Here is a 24,267-nt window from a genome sequence, read left to right as displayed (position 1 = left end):
TGTAAAGATTATGCCAAAGAACTTGCTCCCCTTCTAGCAGTAATTTATCATAGATCGCTTGAGCAATGAAAGGTACCTAACGATTGGAAAAAGGCGCAGGTCATTCCCGTTTATAAGAAAGGCTGGCTCTGAAAAATGGCTGTGAGCACTATGGGACTTAACTTCTGAGTTCATCAGTCCCCTAGAACTGAGAACTACTTAAACCTAACTAACCTAAGGACATCAAACACATCCATGCCCGAGGCAGGATTCGAACCTGCGACCGTAGAGGTCGCGCGGTTCCAGACTATAGCGCCTAGAACCGCTCGGCCACCCCGGCCGGCTAAGAAAGGCCTTAAGACAGATCCACACAATTATAGACCTATAGCGTTGACGTCAATCTGTAGTAGAATTATGGAACATGTTTTATGCTCAAGAATTATGACTTTCTTGGAAAATGAACAGCTCCTCTATAAAAATCAACATGGATTCTGTAAACAGAGATCCTGCGATACTCAGCTCGCTCTGTTCCTCCACGAGGTCCACAGGGCAATGGACAACGGCGCTCAGGTTGGTGCCGTGTTCTTTGATTTCAGTAAGGCATTTGACACCGTCCCCCATCGCCGTTTAATGGAAAAAATACTAGCTTACGGAGTATCGGAGCAGACCTGCGATTTGATTCAAGACTTTATTGCACATAGAACTCAGCACGTCGCTCTTAACGGAACTAAATCGACAGATGTAAAGGTAATATCAGGAGTATCACAGGGAAGTGTGATAGGACCGTTGCTGTTCACAATATATACACGGGGTGGTCCATTGATAGTGAACGGGCCAAATATCTCACGAAATAAGCACCAAACGAAAAAACTACAAAGAACGAAAGTCATCTAGCTTGAAGGGGGAAGCCAGATGGTGCTATGGTTGGCCGGCTGGATGGCGCTGCCATAGGTCAAACGGATATCAACTGCGTTTTTTTTTAAATAGCGCCATCTGGTTTCCTCCTTCAAACTACACAAGTTTCGTTCTTTGTAGTTTTTTCGTTTGACGCTTATTTCGTGAGATATTTGGCCCGGTCACGATCAATGGACCACCCTGTATATAAATGATCTAGTAGAAAGCGTCGGATGCTCTTTAAGGCTACTCGCAGATGATGCAGTTAATTATACCAAAGTAGCAACGCCAGAAGATAGTAAGAATTTGCAGAACGAGCTGCAGAGAATTGATGAATGGTGCAGACTCTGGCAGTTGACCCTAAACGTAAATAAATGTAACATATTAAGCGTACATATGAAAAGAGATCCACTACTGTACAGCTACACTATTGATGACAAACAGCTGGAGACAGCATCTGCCGTGAAATATCTAGGAGTAACTATCCAGAGCTACCTTAAGTGGAATGACCATATAAAACAGATAGTGGGAAAAGCAGACACAAGACTCAGATTCATCAGAAGAATCTTAAGGAAATGTAACTCATCCACGAAAGAAGTGGCTTGTAAGGCGCTTGTTCGCCCGATTCTTGAATATTGCTCATCTGTATGGGATCCATACCAGGTAGGACTGATAGAGGAGATAGAGAAGATCCAACGAAGGGTGGTGCGTTTCGTCACGGGATCGTTTAGCTGGCGAGAGAGCGTTACGGAGATGCTAGCAAACCCCACCGGCAGACGTTACAAGAGAGACGTTGTGCATCACGGAGAGATTTACTATTGAAATTTCGGGACAGCATTTTTTCAGGAGGAGTTAGACAACATATTACTATGCCTCACATACATCTCGTGTGTCGACCACGAGGAGAAAATTCAAGAAATTAGAGCCAATACAGAGGCTTGCCGACAATATCATTTTTCCCACGCACTATTCGCGAGTGAAACAGGTGGCTTGCTGAGTATGGTGTAGATGTAGATGTCCTTGTACACTCTGCCTTGATCCTGGTGGACGCTAGTTTTGGACGTTACTTTGAACAACATCTGTAACGGAACATTTCTGGATTCGTTAGGTGCCGTACGGTACTCTGAAAGTACAGATGGATCACATTGTGACTGAAGTGCGTGTGTTTCGTGTGATGGTTGTTGCATTACTCTGTTGTCTGCTGTACATTTTGGTAAATGCATATTGTACGGTTTTCACGGTTCAGGAGGTGTTTTCACACAGGAAAAATACTGTTGAAGCAAAATGAATGAGATATAACTGCACCATTATGCTGTAACGAGGGACAAGTGACCAAAGTGACCATAGGTCAGTTGTACCAAAATTTTCAGAAAGTATCCATGAACAAACTCTGAAATTTTTGCCCGTGAAGCTCGAGGTACCCCGTATAAGATTCTAATAGTCGCTGATGAGCGACATTAGCAATCTCTAGGTGTCAATACCTGTTTTCATTCACTTGTAAATCACTTTAGACTCTTTTCACAGTGCTCTGGCGATATGTTAGAACACTGTCCTTACGTCCACTGATACCGTTTAGACATCGATGCACTGGCTTCCTACAGTTATAAAGGTTTCCTATCAGTGCGATTGGATATTCATGCTAGATTAAACCTGTAAGTCAATGCAATTAAAATATGTGGCATTTGTGTCACATATTTTGATACTCGCAAACTCATTCATCAAAACCTGTAGGTTATTTAATCACTGACACTGATCGTGAAATTTGGCTAGAAGTGGGGTTGTACAGAACAAGTGAAGGAAAATATCCGAAAATTGTTAATTTTTGATTATTTCACACGAAAAAATATTTTTTTGTCATTCGTTATCCATCTGTCTGTCCGTCCGTCTGTTAAGACAACTTTTTCTCAGGAAGGGGTGGATGTATATAGTAGAAATTCATGTCAAGTACTAAGCTCTATGGTCCCTTTGCGATGTAAAATTCGCAACGTCTATGTCAATGCAATCAAAAGATATGGCCATTAATGTACATATCTTGATATCTTGCCAATATCTACATCAATAAGAGGCAAAACGCCGAAATACTCGATTGAAAGGATGGATGAACTATGTATACAGTATACATAATTAATTTTGTACAGAACCAGCGGTGGGCGAGTCCTACTCGCAGTTATCCAGACTTTTTTTCTTCTGTGAGAAGACTGTAAAGCGAAAGCTGCAAACCAGGTGGCTTTATGGTTCTATTCATGCATCAGTCATGTTTGTACGTGTAAAACTTTGGAAAATACACAGCTTTTAAGACGAAGGGTTCATTTACAGAAGTCCTGTCTCCGTCAGAAACTAGGGTTAAATAAATGGTTTACATCTGTGCCGTTTCATGAGGCAGCCTGTAATTGTTCCTCTGGTGCAGTTTGAGCACGCGCTCGTTCATTTGTTACCCAATGAGCTTGGGGCGCATGGCCATAACACAGCAACAAAAAATTAATTTTTCTACATGGCGGAACACCACCGCACTGGCCCCAGCATGTGACAGTATTTCTTATTAAAATCTTTTTAAAAAATCTGCTTCAACAGAAGAACGGCCCTTGGGGGCGTACGGATCTCGCATAGCACCATTCTCCACCAGGATCGTTTACCTCTCGCTAAGTGATTTTAATTTGTTTGTGCCTACACTTCCAATAAATCTGAGTTTTGCACAGCAACACCAGTGAATACTGCAGCTCCAGACAGGGCTAGCGAAACTGTAGCATAAGACTGACCATCGTCTGGACATTTAGCGTTCGTTTGCTGGATATCATATTGAAACATTTGTGACATATAAATGAAAACTTTTCTCGTAAACGTAACTGTGAAATATTTCCCGAGGATGTTAGTGCTTGTACATTAATGATGTACTCTTTCAAAATCGAATGGTTTTCTTGAAAATAGAAACGTTGTGGCCCTATTCGCTGGTTAAAATTCACCGCAAATTTCTTTCGTCTTTCATGTGGAAGATATAGTCTTATTGGAAACACTCTGTATTTCTACGTTCACTTTCAGCTTTATAATAAGGGAACTCTCTTAGGCAACAAACTGTTCTTAATTGGAGGCAGAATAAAGTATTATGTAATGGCAGCTTGTGTTTTTGTATTCTGTTCTAAATACGAGGGTTGGGACTTAAATAATGCCAACTATTTATTCACAACCGACATAAAAGAGTTGCATGTTTGCACCTGTTACTGTCCTTCAAAGTAGTCATCAGCGTTGTGTAGAACCCTTTGCCAGCGATGTAGAAGGCGTAATATACCGTTAGCAGAGCCTGTTCTGTTGATGGTGCGAATGGAGCGGTCTAAAGTTATGGTGATTCTCGTGTACGACTGTGATGGTGTTTTCCTACACATTACGTTCCTCCACCGCAGATCGTCAATGCACAGTATTACTGTTCGTTTTTCGAGTATCACCTGCGACCAGCTTTGCGAAAGAAGCGGCGACGCTTTCTGCGCAGCCCACCCATCATTTTGCACGACAATGCGCAGGAGCATACAGCGCAAGCTGTGGCTGCTGTGTTCGGTCGATGGGACTGGGAAGTACTGTACCATCCACCACACTCCCCGGACTTACGTCCTTGTGACTTCCATTTGATTCCGAAGATGAAGGAACCACTTCGTGGCATTCTCTTCAGAACTGTTCCAGAGATTCGACAGGCAGTAGACCGCTCCATTCGCACCATCAACAGAACAGGCTGTGTTAACGGTATACTACGCCTTCCACATCACTGGCAAGGGTTATACACAACGCTGGTGACTACTTTGAAGGACAGTAACAGGGGCAAACATGCAATTCTTTTGTATCGCTTGTGAATAAATAGTTGCCACTATTTAAGTTCCAACCCTCGTATATTTGGAGGAACCTTTATAAGGATGGTAATGTAAATGCTGCGGCATGGAAATTCCAGTTTGAACACAAACGTTATATACTATACTTGTTGCGGACGACCAAGTGATTATTGCAACGGATATTGAAGAAGCGGAATAGTTGTTCCGTAAAACAATAAGACCAAAGCGGTCTTGTAACAAATTTTGCAAAAATGAATATCTTTCAGTGGCAGAAAATGAGGTAATGCATATGGAAACTGTTGTTGGCAAGATAAAAAGTAAAGTCTTTAAATGTCTTGGAGCAACCTTATTTGCTAATAGAAAGAACGCAGATGAAATAAAAAATAAAGTTGAACAAGGCAAGAAGATGATTCCGACAGTTAGGTTCTGCCTTAGGGAATAAAAACTAACATTACAAACCAAAAATGTAACATATCATACAGTAGTGGAAAGAATTGCAAGTTATAGGTTAAAGGATTCAAATGGTTCAAATGGCTCTAAGCACTATGGGACTTAACATCGGAGGTCATCAGTCCCCTAGACTTAGAACTACTTAAACCTACCTAACCTAAGGACATCACACACAACCATGCCCGAGGCAGGATTCGAACCTGCAACATTAGCGGCAGCGCGGTTCCGGACTGAAGCGCCTAGAACCACTAGGCCATAGCGGTCGGCTGGGTGAAAAGAAACTGGGTAATTAATAACATAGCTAAAAAGAGGCTTCTTGCAATGGAAATGAACTACTGGAGGGAGGGGAGTGAAATATGAAGATTGTACCACATGAGAAATGAGGAAGTTGAAAGGAATATTACAGACACAGTTGAAACAAAAATCCTACTTTGGTACAGGCATTATGTGAGGATGGATGGTACGAAATGGCCGAAACAAGTATGGCAGGGGATAGCAGCTCATAGAAGAAGAAGAAGTGGTACAGAAGCAAGATCGTGGAAACAGGACGTAGGTGAAGGAACGCAAAGTGGAGATCTGCAATATGGAGACTTGGTGGGCAACATGCGTCTTTAGGACAACGAACTTTTATAGACTATTCTGCTAGAAAAGCCCAGTTGCGATGAATGTGTCGGAAAAAGTACAGCTGAAGCCTGTGAGGCCACACGGGCTGCTCGGCCAACCGGGGCCCGGCAGCAAACACGTGGTGGCGAACGTTAGCCGAACGAGAGGGATAGCCCCAGCGCGTGGTCCAGCAGCGTGGCTGGGAATTCCAGGGAGACGCTGTGTCAGTGAAAGAGACTTGAATGCCGAGAGTGCTAAAGATGGCGGACTTTGTGAAACCGTCATGGCAGACATTTCAAAGTTCATATAGAAATTAATAGTAGCCAGATGAATCATGATACCTCAAAAAGAAACATGTATTTTACCATTATTTGCACGACGATTCTGATGGTGTAATCAGATTTTCAATGTTTTATTAGCTTAAAGTTTAGTATCTGACGATAAATTATACTAGTAACACCCAACAACGAATTTCCAAAATCTAAACGATTCATCCGATTTCGTCAATCTTCGTGTCTTTAGAAAGCTATTAGTGTAAACCTAAATTGGTACAAATTACAGGCATGTAACTTAATTAGTACATGAGTTTCCAGAATGAGATTTTCACTCTGCAGCGGAGTGTGCGCTGATATGAAACTTCCTGGCAGACTAAAACTGTGTGCCCGACCGAGACTCGAACTCGGGACCTTTGCCTTTCGCGGGCAAGTGCTCTACCATCTGAGCTGCCGAAGCACGACTCACGCCCTTTCTCACAGCTTTACTTCTGCAGTATCTCGTCTCCTACCATCCAAACTTTACAGAAGTTCTCTTGCTAATCTTGCAGAACTAGCACTCCTGAAAGAAAGGACACTGCGGAGACATGGCTTAGCCATAGCCTGGGGGAGACCGGGCGTGAGTTGTGCTTCGGTAGCTCAGATGGTAGAGCACTTGCCCGCGAAAGGCAAAGGTCCCGAGTTCGAGTCTCGGTCGGGCACACAGTTTTAATCTGCCAGGAAGTTTCATATCAGCGCACACTCCGCTTCAGAGTGAAAATCTCATTCTGGAGACATCCCCCAGGCTGTGGCTAAGCCATGTCTCCGCAGTATCCTTTCTTTCAGGAGTGCTAGTTCTGCAAGGTTCGCAGGAGAACTTCTGTAAAGTTTGGAAGGTAGGAGACGAGATACTGGCAGAAGTAAAGCTGTGAGACCGGGCGTGAGTCGTGCTTGGGTAGCTCAGATGGTAGAGCACTTGCCCGCGAAAGGCAAAGGTCCCGAGTTCGAGTCTCGGTTGGGCACACAGTTTTAATCTGCCATGAAGTTTCAGTACATGAGTTATTGGAGGCCAAAGTGGCCGATTACTATCGATCGCGTCAGGCCATAAATATTCCAAGTTACACGAATAAACGGTAGCAGCATGCTTATAAATATATTTATTTATCTATGTCTTTGTTTATATCCGAAATATACTATTCAAGAGGAAATTGGTGAAATATTTACTGTGTTTCATAAAGCGCAGAGACACTCGGCTACTGGCCTACCTTTTGTTGCTATTCCTTTGATATATGTTTATTTAATTTGATGTTGTTGTTGTTGTGGTCTTCAGTCCTGAGACTGGTTTGATGCAGCTCTCCATGCTACTCTATCCTGTGCAAGCTTTTTCATCTCCCAGTACCTACTGCAACCTACATCCTTCTGAATCTGCTTAGTGTATTCATCTCTTGGTCTCCCTCTACGATTTTTACCCTCCACGCTGCCCTCCAATACTAAATTGGTGATCCCTTCATGCCTCAGAACATGTCCTACCAACCGATCCCTTCTTCTGGTCAAGTTGTGCCACAAACTTCTCTTCTCCCCAATCCTATTCAATACTTCCTCATTAGTTATGTGATCTACCCATCTAATCTTCAGCACTCTTCTGTAGCACCACATTTCGAAAGCTTCTATTCTCTTCTTGTCCAAACTATTTATCGTCCATGTTTCACTTCCATACATGGCTACACTCCATACGAATACTTTCAGAAATGACTTCCTGACACTTAAATCTATACTCGATGTTAACAAATTTCTCTTCTTCAGAAACGCTTTCCTTGCCATTGCCAGCCTACATTTTATATCCTCTCTACTTCGGCCATCATCAGTTATTTTGCTCCCCAAATAGCAAAACTCCTTTACTACTTTAAGTGCCTCATTTCCTAATCTAATTCCCTCAGCATCACCCGACTTAATTAGACTACATTCCATTATCCTTGTTTTGCTTTTGTTGATGTTCATCTTATATCCTCCTTTCAAGACACTGTCCATTCCATTCAACTGCTCTTCCAAGTCCTTTGCTGTCTCTGACAGAATTACAATGTCATCGGCGAACCTCAAAGTTTTTATTTCTTCTCCATGAATTTTAATACCTACTCCGAATTTTTCTTTTGTTTCCTTTACTGCTTGCTCAATATACAGATTGAATAACATCGGGGAGAGGCTACAACCCTGTCTTACTCCCTTCCCAACCACTGCTTCCCTTTCATGTCTCTCGACTCTTATAACTGCCATCTGGTTTCTGTACAAATTGTAAATAGTCTTTCGCTCCCTGTATTTTACCCCTGTCACCTTTAGAATTTGAAAGAGAGTATTCCAGTCAACATTGTCAAAAGCTTTCTCTAAGTCTACAAATGCTAGAAACGTAGGTTTGCCTTTCCTTAATCTTTCTTCTAAGATAAGTCGTAAGGTCAGTATTGCCTCACGTGTTCCAGTGTTTGATTATGTATCTAATAATGTGTGTTAGAGCGTGTTTATGGTCCAGCCGTAGGAACATATATTTAATTTTGAGTTATTTAAATGTAAATCCAGTATTTCGTATGTGTTTCAATATGTTTGTGAGTGCACGTTGGCTTGGAGACATGGAGGGAGCGCTCTATCCAATCACAGCGATCGTTACTAAGAGAGACGTATGGAGGTTGGGGAGGAGCATCGTTTCCAGAGAGGACACGAAGTAGCCCTGAGCAGGGCAGCGGTTCTGGACAGTACGGCACAGGACACGGGAAGTGCTGGACTCGACGGCGCGACCGACGCGGAGTCGGCGGAAAGACTTGAACAGTGGAGCAGTTTGCGCGTGGTCGCGGAGGATAGAAATATTTCGGAGTGCCGACCAGTTATCTTGTGTGATTTCCGTGGCTTCTGCAGTGAAGTCGTAGTATGTGTTCAGAAGTGAATATCTCGCGAGCTATGTTTGTTGTTCCTACTAGTTACGTGAAGTAGGAATCTATTGTTTCCCCGTTATTCAACTTATATTTTATTTAATTGCTGGACCATCGACACCAATAAGTGTTTTCAGAAATATTCCGCATTCTCAAAAGTACTTCTACTATCCTACTCATCATTTAAAGTTGTTAAAATAGTACCTGCAGATTTTATTTAATTGCAATCTCTCATTCATAAATTTCTACGTTACATTCACAATTGCCGGGTGATAGGAACCTTCGACCATTCGATTTACATGTATGTTCATATTGTATACTGTAGACTCAGCAGTATTTGGCTTGTAATGCGGCAACGACGTATCGCAGCCCCTAGACAACGAAACCAGCCAAAACTTTTAATATTTCAACTCTGAGTCTGAGGGTATGTAGCTGAGGGCCACATCATTTCGTCATATATTTGTGAAAGCCCGCAAGCCCATTACCAGCGACACGTTGACCAATGGACAGGAGTGAGGTAACATGCTAAAATCGTTAGGGCGGACTGTGTAAAGCGGCTTCATTTGGTCGCACGTACAGCTCGGCTCAGTACAAGTATTAAGCCAGCTCTATATAAGCTCGACGAGAATTTAATTACGCGAGATGGGTTCGTAAACTTCTCAGTGGTGCAGGTTCATCTTCTCCGCTGTGTACAAGGTATTATCATAACACAAACTTACGCCGCCGTGAGATCCGAGAATCTACTGTTTCATTAAAGCTTGAAGAGCGTGCAGCACGCTTGAAATTTAAAGAGGATAAAGAAACAAATTGCTTTGTTTTAAATATTCATAAGCGCTGTCAGAAGAGATGTAGCAGCCAACGATTATACTTAAACCTCAGTTAGGCAGACACAGCTGCTCATACCGTGACACAATTCGGCACAGGAACGCCAACACCGGGGAATTTTCTCCGCGCAGGGAATTAAAATTAATACTCGCACCACAACTCAGCAGCTGCCCTTCCAACGTCCCATTGCAACTGCTTGCTCGTTAAATCTTTTCAGAACAGTAGTTTCCAAGTCGCCGTTGTGGGAGCTAAGGAGAACAGTAAAAGTGGAAACAAAAATTTTCATCCAAAGGAATTCGCTGACGAGGATTATATTTCAGCGGAGAGAGTAGCGCCTTGCTTTCGGCTGTTGCTGCATGAAAGCAGCGTATGACCACAGAAAAAAACTCACCGATACATTAGAACTTCTGTTTATTTATTGCTTATTGTGAGGTTATTTTCCTAGATACTAAATGAGAGCTATTGACGAGCTTTAAAAGAATATGTTACAGTTTTACATGTCAGAAACAGGTGTTATCTTTCAGAAAAAGAATATAAAGTTTTCGAAAATGACATTTGCGTATATGAGTAAATCTTGTAGCGCTGTTTAGCGCTTCGTGTATATGCTACAGTATCTATAAACTACTTCAGTATATCATTACCGTTAGCTACGGCTATCTACGAAGGTCACTCCGAAAGACATGCACACTTTTTTTTTTTTAAATCCATCTCTTTTTCTACATGTTTGAAAGTTTTACAGTGCGTAGATATACCCTTTAGGAACACTATTTTCATTTCTCCACATAATTTCCATCCCTCTCAACTGCCTTACGCCATCTTGGAACCAGCGCCTGTATACCCGCAGGGTAAAAATCTAGACCAACCTGTTGAAGCCACTGTTTGGCAGCGTGCACAAGGGAGTCGTCATCTTCAAACCTTGTTCCATGAAGAGAGTCTTTAAGTTCCCCAAAGAGATGATAGTCACATGGAGCCAGGTCAGGACTGTAAGGCGGGTGTTTCAGTGTTGTCCATCCGAGTTGCTTCCATGGTTTTTTGACTGGCATGTGGCCGTGCATTGTCGTGCAACAGCAAAACATCCTGATTTTGCCGATGTGGTCGAAAACGAATCAGTCGAGCTTAAAGTTTCTTCAGTGACATCACATATGCATCAGAATTTATGGTAGTTCCACTTGGCTTGATGTCCACAAGCAAGAGTCCTTCGGAATCGAAAAACACCGTAGCCATAATTTTTCCAGCAGAAGGTATGGTTTTGAATTTTTTTTCTTGGATGAATTTGCATGATGCCACTCCATTAATTGCCTCTTCGTCTCTGGTGAAAAATAATGGAGCCATGTTTCATCACCTGTCACAATTCTTCCAAGAAATTCATCTCCACCATTCTCGTACTGTTCCAAAAGTTCGCTGCATACCGTTTTTCTTGTTTCTTTGCGAGCCACTGTCAACATCCTGGGAACCCACCTGGCACAAACCTTTTTTAACGCCAACACTTTCAGTATTCTGCAAACACTTCCTTCCGCTATCCCAACGTAGCGTGACATTTCGTTCACTGTGATGCGTCTGTCAGCAGTTACCAATTCGTTAACTCTCTGCACATTGTCTGAAGTGTGTGCAGTATGAGGCCTGCCGCTGCGAGGACAATCCTCAATATTGCAGTGCCCGCTTTCATCACGTAACCTGCTTGCCCACCGACTAACTGTACTGCGATCGACAGCAGCATCTCCATACACCTTCTTCAACCTCTTGTGGATGTTTCCCACTGTCTCGTTTTCACAGCGCATAAATTCTATGACAGCACGTTGCTTCTGACGAACGTCAAGTGTAGCAGCCATCTTGAAGACATTCAGTGACGGCGCCTCTCACGGGAACAGGTTGAACTAAGTTTGAAAACAAGCAGGAAGGATGTATCTACACACTGTAAAACTTTCACACATGCAGAATGAAAACTGTATTTTTACAAAAATAGTGTGCATTTCTTTTGAAGTGACCCTCGTACTTGTAAAGTTAATTACGTTTCTCAAAATATATTTGCTACATACAGCACAGTCTAACTATTGTAAATTTACCACGACCGTGCCCTCTCAAACATATCAGATATTTGGATGTGTGATATGTCTACAAGTTGCTCCTCCTTAGAGAAATTAACGTTATACACTGAAGAGTCAAAGGAACTGGTATACCTGCGTAAAATCGTGTAGGACTCCCGCAAGCACGCAGAAGTGTCGCAACACGACGTGGCATGGACTCGAATAATGTCTGAAGTACTGCTGTGGGGAACTGACACTGTGAATCCTTCAGGGCTGTCCATAAATCCGTAAGAGTACGAGGGTGTGAAGATCTCTTCCGAACAGCACGTTGCAAGGCATCCCACATATGCTCAATAATATTGATGTCTGGGGAGTTTGGTAGCTAGCGGAAGAGTTTAAACTAAGAAGAGCGTTCCTGCAGCCACTCTATAGCAGTTATGGACGTTTGGGGTATCGTATTGTCCTGCTGGAATTTCCCAAGTCCGTCGGAGTGCACAATGGAAATGAATAGACGCAGGTTATCAGACAGGATTCTTACGTATGTCACCTGTCAGTCGTATCTAGACGTTTGAGGGGTCCCATATCACTCCAACTGCACACGCTCCACACCATTACAAAGCCTCCACCAGCTTGATCAGTCCCCTCCTGACATACAGGGTCCCTGGATTCATGAGGTTATCTCCTTAGCCGTACACGTCCATCAGCTCGATACAATCTGAAACGAGACTCGTCCGACCTGGCAACATGTTTCTAGTCATCAACAATCCAATGTCTGTGCTGACGGGCCCAGGCGAGGCGTAAAGCTTTGTGTTGTGCAGTCGTCAAGGGTAGACGAGTGGGCCTTCAGCTCCGATCGCCCGCATCGATGATGTTTCGCACGCTGACACTTGCTGATGGCGCAGTATTGAAATCTGCAGCTATTTGCGGAAGGGTTGCACTTCTGTCATGTTGAAAGACTGTCTTCAGTCGTCGTCGGTCCCGTTCTTGCAGGATCTTTTTCCGGCTGCAGCGATGTCGGAGATTTGATGTTTTACCGGATTCCTAATATTCACAATACACTCGTTAAATGGTCGTACGGGAAAATCCCCATTTCATGGCTACCTCGGAATTGCTGTGTCCCATCGCTAGTGCCCCGACTGTAACACCACGTTCAAACTCACTTAAATCTTGATAACCTGTAATTGTAGCAGCAGTAACTGAGCTAACAACTGCGCCACACACTTGTTGTCTTATGTAGACTTTGGTTCAAATGGTTCTGAGCGCTATGGGACTCAACTTCTGAGGTCATCAGTCCCCTAGAACTTAGAACTACTTAAACCTAACTAACCTAAGGACATCACACACATCCATGAGCGAGGCAGGATTCGAACCTGCGACCGTAGCGGTCTCGCGGTTCCGGACTGCAGCGCGTAGAACCGCACGGCCATTTCGACCGGCTATGTAGGCTTTGCCGATCGCAGCGACGTATTCTGCCTGTTTACATCTCTCTGTATTTGAATCCCCATGCCTATACCAGTTTCTTTGGTGCTTCAGTGCATTTCAGATGTTACTTAGTCTTCCAGTTAACAATGTACATTGTTCTATTTACAATTATAACAATTGTCATCCGCCTCTTTCACCACGCCGGTTACTGCCTTCAGTTCAGTTTAGTGGAAGAGGTCGAGGGTTGTCGGAGGAAGTACCTTGATGCCCGAATTCCTCTCCCTCCCACCTCCAACAACCTCCTTTCCTCTCGGTCCCTCCTCCATTGTAACATCCACTCCCTCCTCCCCGCCCCCCTCCCTTTCTGCTGCCCTTCCACCACAATCACACATTCTTGAACATGAGTTCCAAAAGAAATCCGTTGGAATTCGATTACTCGATAAATAGTACAATTCTAAAGGCTGTCAATTCAACTAAGTACCTGGGTGTTAAAATTACGAACAACTTCAGTTGGAAAGACCACATAGATAATACTGTGGGGAAGGCGAGCCAAAGGTTGCGTTTCATAGGCAGGACACTTAGAAGATGCAACAAGTCAACTAAAGAGACAGCTTACACTACACTCGTTCGTCCTCTGTTAGAATATTGCTGCGCGGTGTGGGATCCTTACCAGGTGGGATTGACGGAGGACATCGAAAGAGTGCAAAAAACGGCAGCTCGTTTTGTATTATCACGTAGTAGGGGAGAGAGTGTGGCAGATATGATACGCGAATTGGGATGGAAGTCATTAAAGCAAAGACTTTTTCGTCGCGGCGAGATCTACTTACGATTTTCAGTCACCAACTTTCTCTTCCGAATGCGAAAATATTTTGTTGAGCCCAACCTACATAGGTAGGAATGATCATCAAAATAAAATAAGAGAAATCAGAGCTCGAACAGAAAGGTTTAGGTGTTCGTTTTTCCCGCGCGCTGTTCGGGAGTGGAATGGTAGAGAGATAGTATGATTGTGGTTCGACGAACCCTCTGCCAAGCACTTAAATGTGGATTGTAGAGTAGTCATGTAGATGTAGATGTATAATTTAAATGTTAAAATGTGTGTGAATTCCTATGGGACCAAACTGCTGAGGTCATCGGTCCCTAGACTAACACACTGCTTAATCTAACTTACGCAAAGGACAACACACACACCCATGCCCGAGGGAGGCCTCGAAACTCCGGCGGGAGTGGCGACCCGCTTCGTGACGTGGCGCCTCAAACCGCGCGGCCATTCCAAGCTGCTGTTTAATTTAAATCAAGCCTATTATGTAATAATGCTATTGAGAGGAATAATTTTTCGTAGCTAGCGGGGAGAAAGACCTTACCATATGGCTGGCAGACCTACTTAAAAGCAAACATTTTCTTTAATCGAAGTATTCTCGGTCCATTTATGATGTCATTAACGTAACATGTCAAACCATCCCTCCAGTTTTCACCTTGTTCTTAGCACATTCAGGCACTCTTCTGAAACTTCCTGGCAGATTAAAACTGTGTGCCGGACCGAGACTGGAACTCGGGATCTTTGCCTTTCGCGGGAAAGTGCTCAATCACAAAAGGCAACGGTCCCGAGTTCGAGTCTTGGTCCGGCACACAGTTATAATCTGCCAGGAAGTTTCATATCAGTGCACACTCCGCTGCAGAGTGAAAAATCTCGCTCTGGACCAGGCACTCTGTTCTTGAACTTAAGAAGTACCTGAAACGCAGCTTGCCTCTTGGTCCCTTTGGAGATGGATGGAGTCAGATAAATTTAAAATACACTTCATTACAATAACCAAGTTTCTTGAAAAAATATATAGAAGTTAACAAAACAAGGAAAAATTTGAACTGAAGTTAAATGGAACAAATTTCAATTCTGACGCCACCAACTAATCGGCACGCTTCACATGGTATTCTGGTCAACAAACTGAGACATAATCTCATTCTAAAACACGGGCGAAAAATAACATTAAAGTGCGTGTGATAACAACTGACCAAATTTACGCCTTAGATGCTACCATTAACTACAAAAATCTCTTTTTCTCTAAAACAGTTGTATTTAAACTGCATACAACCGACTCCCAGTAACTTCTAACGGCATGTGTGTCCGTAACGGCGATTAAAACGTGCACGTCAAGGTTATTAGCAACAAAATCATATGGTATAAATGGAAACTCACCAAAATTTGAGAGCAAGATATTTGTAAAGGCTTCGTCGCTACCGCTGTGGACTCCGAGTTAGTGAGTTAGTGAAACGGCTTCTGGTGCATTACACTGCTAAGACAATTTCTCCCTGCCATTATTACACATCTATACCCCAGGGTCAGGTAACAAAGTCACACAAGTGTGTTAAAAGATTTACTTATCTTTGTGACTAGCTGAACATTGAAGTCTGCAACACTGCTTGTAATATAACACAAAAAACCCTCAATGCCTAAGTGCAAATAATCGTAGGTAAACCCCACAGTACATAGCAAATGCAATTACAAGAACTATGGGTGAGACAAGCGGGCGAGGAGGATCGAGTTTACGGAAGGTGTAGAGGATCCGTACCTGTTCCCGTGAGTGACGCCGCCACAGCATGTCTTCAAGATGCTGCTACACTTGACGTTCGTCAGAAGCAACGTGCTGTCATAGAATTCATGCGCTGTGAAAACGAGACAGTGGGAAACATCCACAAGAGGTTGAAGAAGGTGTATCGAGATGCTGCTGTCGATCGCAGTACAGTTAGTCGGTGGACAAGCAGGTTACGTGATGAAAGCGGGCACTGCAATATTGAGGACTGTCCTCGCAGCGGCAGCGCCCGTGGCGCTGGTGAAACTCAGCACATGGTGAGTCTATGGCCCTGACACCAGCTCACATCTTTGCCCCAGTGGTGCTTTGTCCTGGCTGTGTCTTGTTCGAACGACACAGCAAGGTGTTAGAGATTTAATGGACGTACATGCGCTTAAACCAAAACTGGAAGTTTAACATTTGACAAGAAATTGAAAAAATTCTTGTACTTGATTCTGAACCCAAATGATTTAAATAAATGTAAGTGCACTTGCTTGGACTGGAGGACGCAGGCAGAGTTAGTGTAATACATTAAAGTCAATAATTAAGTAATGAGCGAACTGGCGTCCAAGTGAGCTCAAAGTTAATAGGTTAATGAAAATCAAATTCTTTAGCAAGCTACGTAAATGCAAACACCTGTTGCATTCGAGCCGGCTTCACCGTATACACAACAGTTGGGACTGGCTACATCCCGAGTTACTGTGCCAAGCAAAGCGCATCTCCCATCTGTAACATCATAGATTAAGGGTCGACCTGCGACAACAATCGCACAACTTGCGTACGGGCCGCTAGACGCCGCCGCGTGCGCTAAGAGTGCATTGCGGTCGCAGGCGCGCGTGTTGCGTACGAGCCGCGAGGTGCCGCCACGAGCGCAACCGTATATAAGTGCCGACAGAGTTCGGCCAGCTCCCCCACGCGGATCCTGTACGACCTAATTCCGTTCCCCCACCTCCTCCTTTTCATGAATGATGAATTACTTAAATTACAACAAGGTTAGATAGGTTGGAGTTTACGTTTTTAAATGCACGGCTTCAACCACTACACCAAAGCCAAGAAAGTTCAGGCTGCAACCGTTGTGAGTGTGTGGGTGCTATTCTGTCATTCTGTGCAACGGATTAATCAGAGATGCACACTTTACCCTGTGGCTCCTGCAAGATGCAATTTCCACCCCCATTCTACTACAGAAGTCAGCCAGACGCTCCTAACGTTCTAAAGAGAAATGCCTGAAAAACTTTCAGCAATAAATACCTTCTGGAGTCGTCCGCTGTAAAGAAATGACACAAAAATTCGCAAAATTTCTTACGTAACTAGTGGGATACTTGGGTACTCGCGTAGTGCTACTTAGTGTAAGGAAAACATGAAACTAACGAAAATTATTATTTATTTTGCAAAAATTCTGAGTAATCACAATGGCACTTTTAATTATGAACTGAACAAGTTATTTCCAGGTTCTTTTCGGAATGTGAAGTTACCTCTTAAGGATAGGATTCGCTAATGAAATTTCTATACAAAGTTTAAGATTGTTATTGACTTGGCAGAATGGCTGAGAGCCGCGCCTACTCAACTTGAATAATTATCCGTTACAATCTTGCTAGGTATGGTCGAGGCTGTCGCATGTGAAATGCAGTGAAGTGTACTGTTGTGGAGCAAATATGGGGCTCGCAAGAGCTGTAGCGCACAATACCGTAAGCTGCAATGACTGCTGTCTGCGCTGCACGCTGCTGACAAATAAGATAACTCTCGTTCTATCTGGACTGACCTTCCCCAATCAAACTCTCCCTACGCCTTGATGAAGTCAAGTACTCCTATTCACCCCTAGACTAACTATTGGCGTGGTACACCGGTCAGAAAACCAGTCCACTGCGATGCCACTCAAAAATTCGCCCGCAGGCGTTTAACTATAACTCAGTCTGTTCACACCGCACAATAAGTGTGGCGGCCAACATAGTGAACAACGCTTAATCGCACGGACTCAATATAGAGTCGCACTCTGATTCGCTCTCGACAGAGGTGCTCTCCCAGTGAAGTACTGAGGAGACACTTGTTCCTCGCTCTTTGAGTACACATACAAGCACGCACACTCTCGTTACGTGTTCTCGCTCCAAGAGCGACAACGGAACGGCCTCTCCACACCAGACATGAAGGGGTATATCTTTCGGTCCCTTCCATTACTCCTTCAGCTCAAGGCGTCAGGAATATCGCCTGCCTTTCAACATTGCTCTTCTAAAACGGGAGAATGACGTTTCGTTTAAGGCGACCAATCCGGAAATCTGTAGTATCGGCGTTTGGCGTTTGCTGTCTCCCTGTGAAAATCTCTGAAACTGCGTGCTATATTTGTAAAGAATGCGTAGGCTGGGTGCTCCCACACAATGTAGCGGAATTTACTTTTAAGCCGAACACGAGGTCGTTCTTCCTTTCACTCGGGCGAACGCTGTCTGCTCTGTGGGCGGTCGCATGCCAACGTAAATAGGCTGAGGCGTCCTCTGAAGGGACCGGCCCCCTGGTGTGCAGTTTGCGTCTCCCGAACTAAAAGCTCCTGTGACCATCATGTGTGGAATGTAGGTGTGTACGCCAGCCTCAAGTATTTCAATCTCGGTGCACATTGGCAATTTACTAGTTATTTGCATATTGTTTGCATGAATTCATACAACATTGACTTTATCTTATCGAGTTTGGGTTCGAATGAAGCGTTTTGATGTGCGGAATATGATTGTGAGGGCGGAATATGTAAGCAATGAAGGTCAGCACACCACGACGTCTTACACTGCAAACTTTAAGCCTTTTACTGCCAATTTTATTTCAGACATATTAAGTTATGGTTATTTTAATTAATGTCTCAATCAGAAGTAACCATATGAAGATAATATTTCCAGCCGTTTTGTTTTACAAGGGGGCCGGGGGAGGGGCACTTGGGAATAGGACAAACAGGATTATTCATAAGTACCGCCAGGGTTCCAGGAGACGATTCCGCAAAACCTACAACACATTCTGAAACACACACACACAAACACACATCAATGGACAGAGCAGCTCTCCATGTCTGTAATTCACCCTACAGGTGCTCAATAGGGGCTTCGTTTGTGGTGTGGCAAGCATCAATCTGTGGGCGCAAGTCGTTGACATGATGTGTCTGGGAAGGCGTGAAGGCAGCCCACTTTGTGAATCTCGTAATCGGGTTGCCTATTTGCAGTTGCGAAGTAATACTGTGTGACCATAAGGTGACGAGAGTTAGCAATGAAACATCAGGACAGCACAACCTACAGGCGCAGTCTGTAATTATAAGAATTCTGCTAACCATTAGTAGAATTCTCTTTACCAGCACGACTCTGATACATAGCAATAACATCCAACGAATTCCTATTAATACAAATAACATTATGGGTCGGGCAACCACTGATAAATTGTTGTACACAATGTGAAGGACAATCAAACAATTTAAAATCAGAGGTGGTAAAATAGTCTATATTAAAACTGGGTAGAAGTCCAAATCCGCGATAGCTGTTTATTGTGTTTTCACTGTCTGACGACCAATTTCGTATCCTGTAGATATATCTTCATGTCATATGCTAGGTAAGTTCCGATTGATCGCAGAATGGAGACCACTTTGAAAATCAGAAATATTTTATCTGCAACAGTTAGCTACAGCTTCCAGCCACTGCTCTACATAGTCACCACTCCGACTTAGACATTTGTCGCAGCGTTGTACCAACTTTCCAACATCCGCGTCATAGAAGGTAGCCGCCTACGCTTCCCACCAATTCTCTACGCTCATTTGTAGCTCGTTGTCTGTGCGAGAATGTTGTCTTCACAGCCAGTAGTTAATATGAGCTGAGATGAAACACGGAGGGAGCCAATTACGGGCTGTAGTGCGGGTGATGAAACACTTCCCATCGAAAACGCTGCAGGAGCATTTTCGTTGCCCCTGCAGATTGCGACCGAGAATTGTCCCAAAGAAGGAACCATATGACAGTTCTGTTATGTGGGCTGCATAACATCAGCCGAAATCTCTCACCAGGACCTCATACTTGGCGGGAGTCACTATTTTCTACGCATCTTTATGTGCTCACCATGCGCTCAGAACTGAAAAGGGCGAAGTGACGTAATCAACAGGCATACTAGAGACACCGTCGAACACATATGTGCAAAGCTTTATTTGATTTTCACAGTGGTTTCCATTTCTTGACCGATCGGAACGTACTTTCCGAATATCCCTCGTAAAACTAATACTTCATTTGCCACGAATTCAAGGTACAAGTAAGCGTAAAAACATGTCACTCCTAGACAAAACCTTCATGCACGCTTCGGATCGGATGCCCATCTGTCGTTTCATCCAAGATTTTACCGAGAAGTGACATTTTTTATGCACACTTGTACCTTGGAATTCGTGGCAAGGGAAGTATTAGTTTTATATGACCTAAATGTATACCTCTAGGGTACTAAACCGGTCGTCATACAGTGCAAACACAACAAACCGCTATATCAGATTTGTACTTCCACTCAGTTTTAATAGAGACTATTTTACCTTCTTTGATTTTAAACTGTTTGATTGTCCTTTACATTATGCACAAATTCCACTTGGTACTTCGATAACCTGTCGTGGACTCATACGTCCCGTAGTCAGTGGGTTAAGTAAGCAAATTCTCGCGAAGTTCGTGAACCAGCAGCTATCGTCCTATTTCTCTGTTTAGTATTGCAATCTATTGGACCTAACATAGCAAGTTTTTAATATTTTTTCGAAATGCTACATCCAGTTGAAACCACTCATCGATTCTTAAATCCCTTAAAGATAACAGATTGGGAGATGTCGATGTCATAATTCACCTGCACTTGCAGACGGTGCCAGATATTTTCCATGGGATTAAGGTCTGCTCAGTTGACATGTGATACGAGAGGACGGCTTCAGTGTTCGTCAAATCGGGAACGTCAGAGTCCAGCCCGGTGAAAACGACTGTCGTCGACTTGGAAGACATGGAATCCACAGCACACTCATGAAGATGTGGAAGAAAGAAGAATAGTTGCTATCGAGAATGTTAAGATAAACGTCCCGGTTCATGTTCACAGTCGCCTGAGTGAGTCTGAATTACGGCTTTCATACACCGAACGTCAAACCCTTCATTGGTCCGTCGTTGTACTCGACGCTCGCTTCATTTGAGAAGAGGCAAAACTGCGACTTGTTGGACCCTTGCTATCAGCTCCTGTTCAATTTCTGTGTTGTTAGGCCAACTGAAGAAGTGCAGTGCAGCCTTATGTGCCGCTGAGAGAAACGACTTATTTTGAAGTACCTGACTCCAAACGTCCACGGAGCGCAGTCTCCTTCGAAAAGTGATTGTTGAGACGGGCCAGCGTTCACTGACTCCACGCGTTCCTCGCCTCCGGTCCCCGCGTAGGATATTTTTACGACCATTGTTCTCACTCGTTGATTGTATAATGATAGACTGTATAAAGGTAAGATAGAGATTTCGGGACCAGATTTTAAACGATGAGACATTTCCAGGGGCAGATGTGGACAGTTTATTGGTTATGAACTGCATATTAAAAGTGAAGACATTGCAAAAAGGTAAGAAATTAAAGAGATGGGTCCTGAGTAAGTTGCAAGGACCAGAGTTTTGTTGCAAGTTTGACAGGGAGCATTATGCAACGGTTGGCTAAAGCAAGGGAAAGGAATACAGTAGGAGACTAAAGAGTAGCTTCGAGAGATGAAGTAGTGAATTCAGCAGAGGAGCAAATAGGTAAGAGAAAAGAAGGCCTAGTAGAAGAAATTGAATTTAATTGATGAAAGGAGGTACTTAACAGGACTGCGGAAAAAAGAAATTTTAGGTATAAACTTTATTGAAAGAACTCTTCTGTTGACAGGACACATTCTGAGACAGCAAGGAATCGTTTAGTATTGGAAGGAATTGCGGGGAGTGAAAATTGTAGAGGGAGACCAAGAGAGGAATACAGTAAGCGGGTTCAAATGGATGTAAATTGCAGCAGTTATTTGGAGATGAGTTTGCACATGACAGCTTAGCGTGGAGCGCTATATGAAACCAGTCCTCGAACTGAAGGCTACGATAACACAACAATATGGAAACGAGCGTTTGGCGTCGTTAGCCGGGAGGCCCCTTACGGAGCAGGTCCAGCCGCCTTGGTGCAGGTCTTATTGCATTCGACGCCACATTGTGTGACCTGCGCGCCGTATGGGGATGAAATGATGATGAAGATAACACAACACCCAATCCCTGAGCGGAGAAAATCCCCGACCCAGCCGGGAATCGAACCCGGGCCAGTAGGACGGCAATCCGTCACGCTGACCATTGAGCTATCCGGGCGGACACATAACAATATGAACCACACTGAACCACCTCAGACGCATTTGAGTGAATCCTAAGACGGTAAAAGTAGAAAAATTCGGGCTTCGTAAGGAAATATTAACAATCTTCCTCGCAATTGATATTGCTGCAACTATAAGGTCCACTCACATTAATGGGACCACCCACCATTTCCGACGTCAGCGTGCAGTAACCACTCACAGACGGCGGGTGGTAGCACTAGCAGGGGACTGTACACAAAGCGCGTGCCGGGAGGGGACGCGGGTAACAGTGCACTTGTTGTAACGCGGAAACGGAGCGATTTATCTGACAGCCAAAACGACATGATCACTGACTTTCGGGCCAAGGATGGAAATATTTCCGAAACGGCTAAGTTAGTAAACCGTTCTCGTGCCGCTGTGGTTAAAGTGTACCCTGCATGGCAAAATGGCGCTATCCAAAACCAGCGGTAAGGCAACTGCGATGCACCACCGGTCGTAGACAAGGGTGGTGGACGGCGGCTCCGTAGATGTGTACAGGCAAACAGACGTCCAGCTGCTGAGAAACTAACCACCCAGACGAATCAAAGGCTACCAACAGTGTCTCTTCAACGACTGGTATTTGCACGCCGATACCGTAACTGTACGTCCACAGAGTGGCGGCAGGTGGCCTTTTCAGATGAATCACATTTTATGCTCTATCGGACTGACAGCTGTGTGCGTCTGTTTGAAAGCAAACAAGCAGAGAGAGTTAGGGTCTAGGGAGTGTTTTCGTGGCAATCCATGGGTGACTTCGCCATTCTGAAAGGCACAGTGGAGCAATACAAGTATGCATCTACCTTTGGGGAGCATTTACATCCTTCGTGCAGTTTACTTTTCCTCGGCACGATGGCATCAGCAGGACAATGAGACGTGCTTGGTTCAAAGAGCACCAGGATGAGTTTGCCGTAGGCCCCTGGCTACCAAACTCCCCGGATTTAAACCCAATCGTGAATCCGTGGGACCACCTCGGTCGAACTATTCGCACCATGAATCCTCAACCGAGGAACCTAGCGGAGCAGGCCATGTCACTGGAGACGACGTAGCTCCACATTCCTGTGGGTCCTTCCCCGAACCTCACTAACGACTCTCTTCCTGCACGTCTCACAGAGGTACGCGCTGCAAGAGGTGTTTATTCAGGCTTCTGACAGGTGGTCACATTAATGTGACTGGGCTGTGTACGTGTGGTCCACTTCTCAGTCTACGATGGCTTGTAGACTACTTACGGAGATGTGCTTTCCGAAGCAAGTACATACACTACTGGCCATTAAAATTGCTACACCACGAAGATGACGTGCTACAGACGCGAAATTTAACCGACAGGAAGAAGATGCTGTGATATGCAAATGATTTGCTTTTCAGAGCATTCACACAAGGTTGGTGCCGGTGGCGACACCTACAACGTGCTGACATGAGGAAATTGTCCAACGGATTACTCATAAACAAACAGTAGTAGACCTGCGTTGCCTGGTGAAACGTTGTTGTGATGCCTTGAGTAAGGAGGAGAAATGCGTACCATCACGTTTCCGACTTTAGTAAAGGTCGGATTGTAGCCTATCGCGATTGCGGTTTATCGTATCGCGACATTGCTGCTCGCGTTGGTCGAGATCCAAGGACTGTTAGCAGAATTTGGAATTGGTCGGTTCAGGAGGGTAATACGGAACGCCGTGCTGGATCCCAACGGCCTGATATCACTAGAAGTCGAGATGACAGGCATCTTATCCGCATGGCTGTAACGGATAGTGCAGCCACGACTCGATCCCTGAGTCAACGGATGGGGACGTTTGCAAGATAACAACCATCTGCACGAACAGTTCGACGACGTTTGCAGCAGCATGGACCATCAGCTCGGAGACCATGGTTGCGGTTACCTTTGACGCTGCAGCACAGACAGCAGCGCCTGTGATGGTGTACTCAACGACGAACCTCGCTGCACGAATAGCAAAACGTCATTTTTTCGGATGAATCCAGGTTCTGTTTACAGCATCATGGTGGTCGCATCCGTGTTTGGTGATATCGCAGTAAACGCACATTGGAAGCGTGTATTCGTCATCGCCATACTAACGTATCACCCGGCGTGATGGTATGGGGTGCCATTGGTTACACGTCTCGGTCATCTCTTGTTCGTATTGACCGCACTTTGAACAGTGGACGTTACCTTCAGATGTGTTACGACCCGTGGGTCTACCCTTCATTCGAT

This window comes from Schistocerca piceifrons, chromosome 3 (assembly GCF_021461385.2).
Source record: "Schistocerca piceifrons isolate TAMUIC-IGC-003096 chromosome 3, iqSchPice1.1, whole genome shotgun sequence".
Lineage (NCBI taxonomy): Eukaryota > Metazoa > Arthropoda > Insecta > Orthoptera > Acrididae > Schistocerca > Schistocerca piceifrons.
This window is presented reverse-complemented; position numbering follows the sequence as displayed.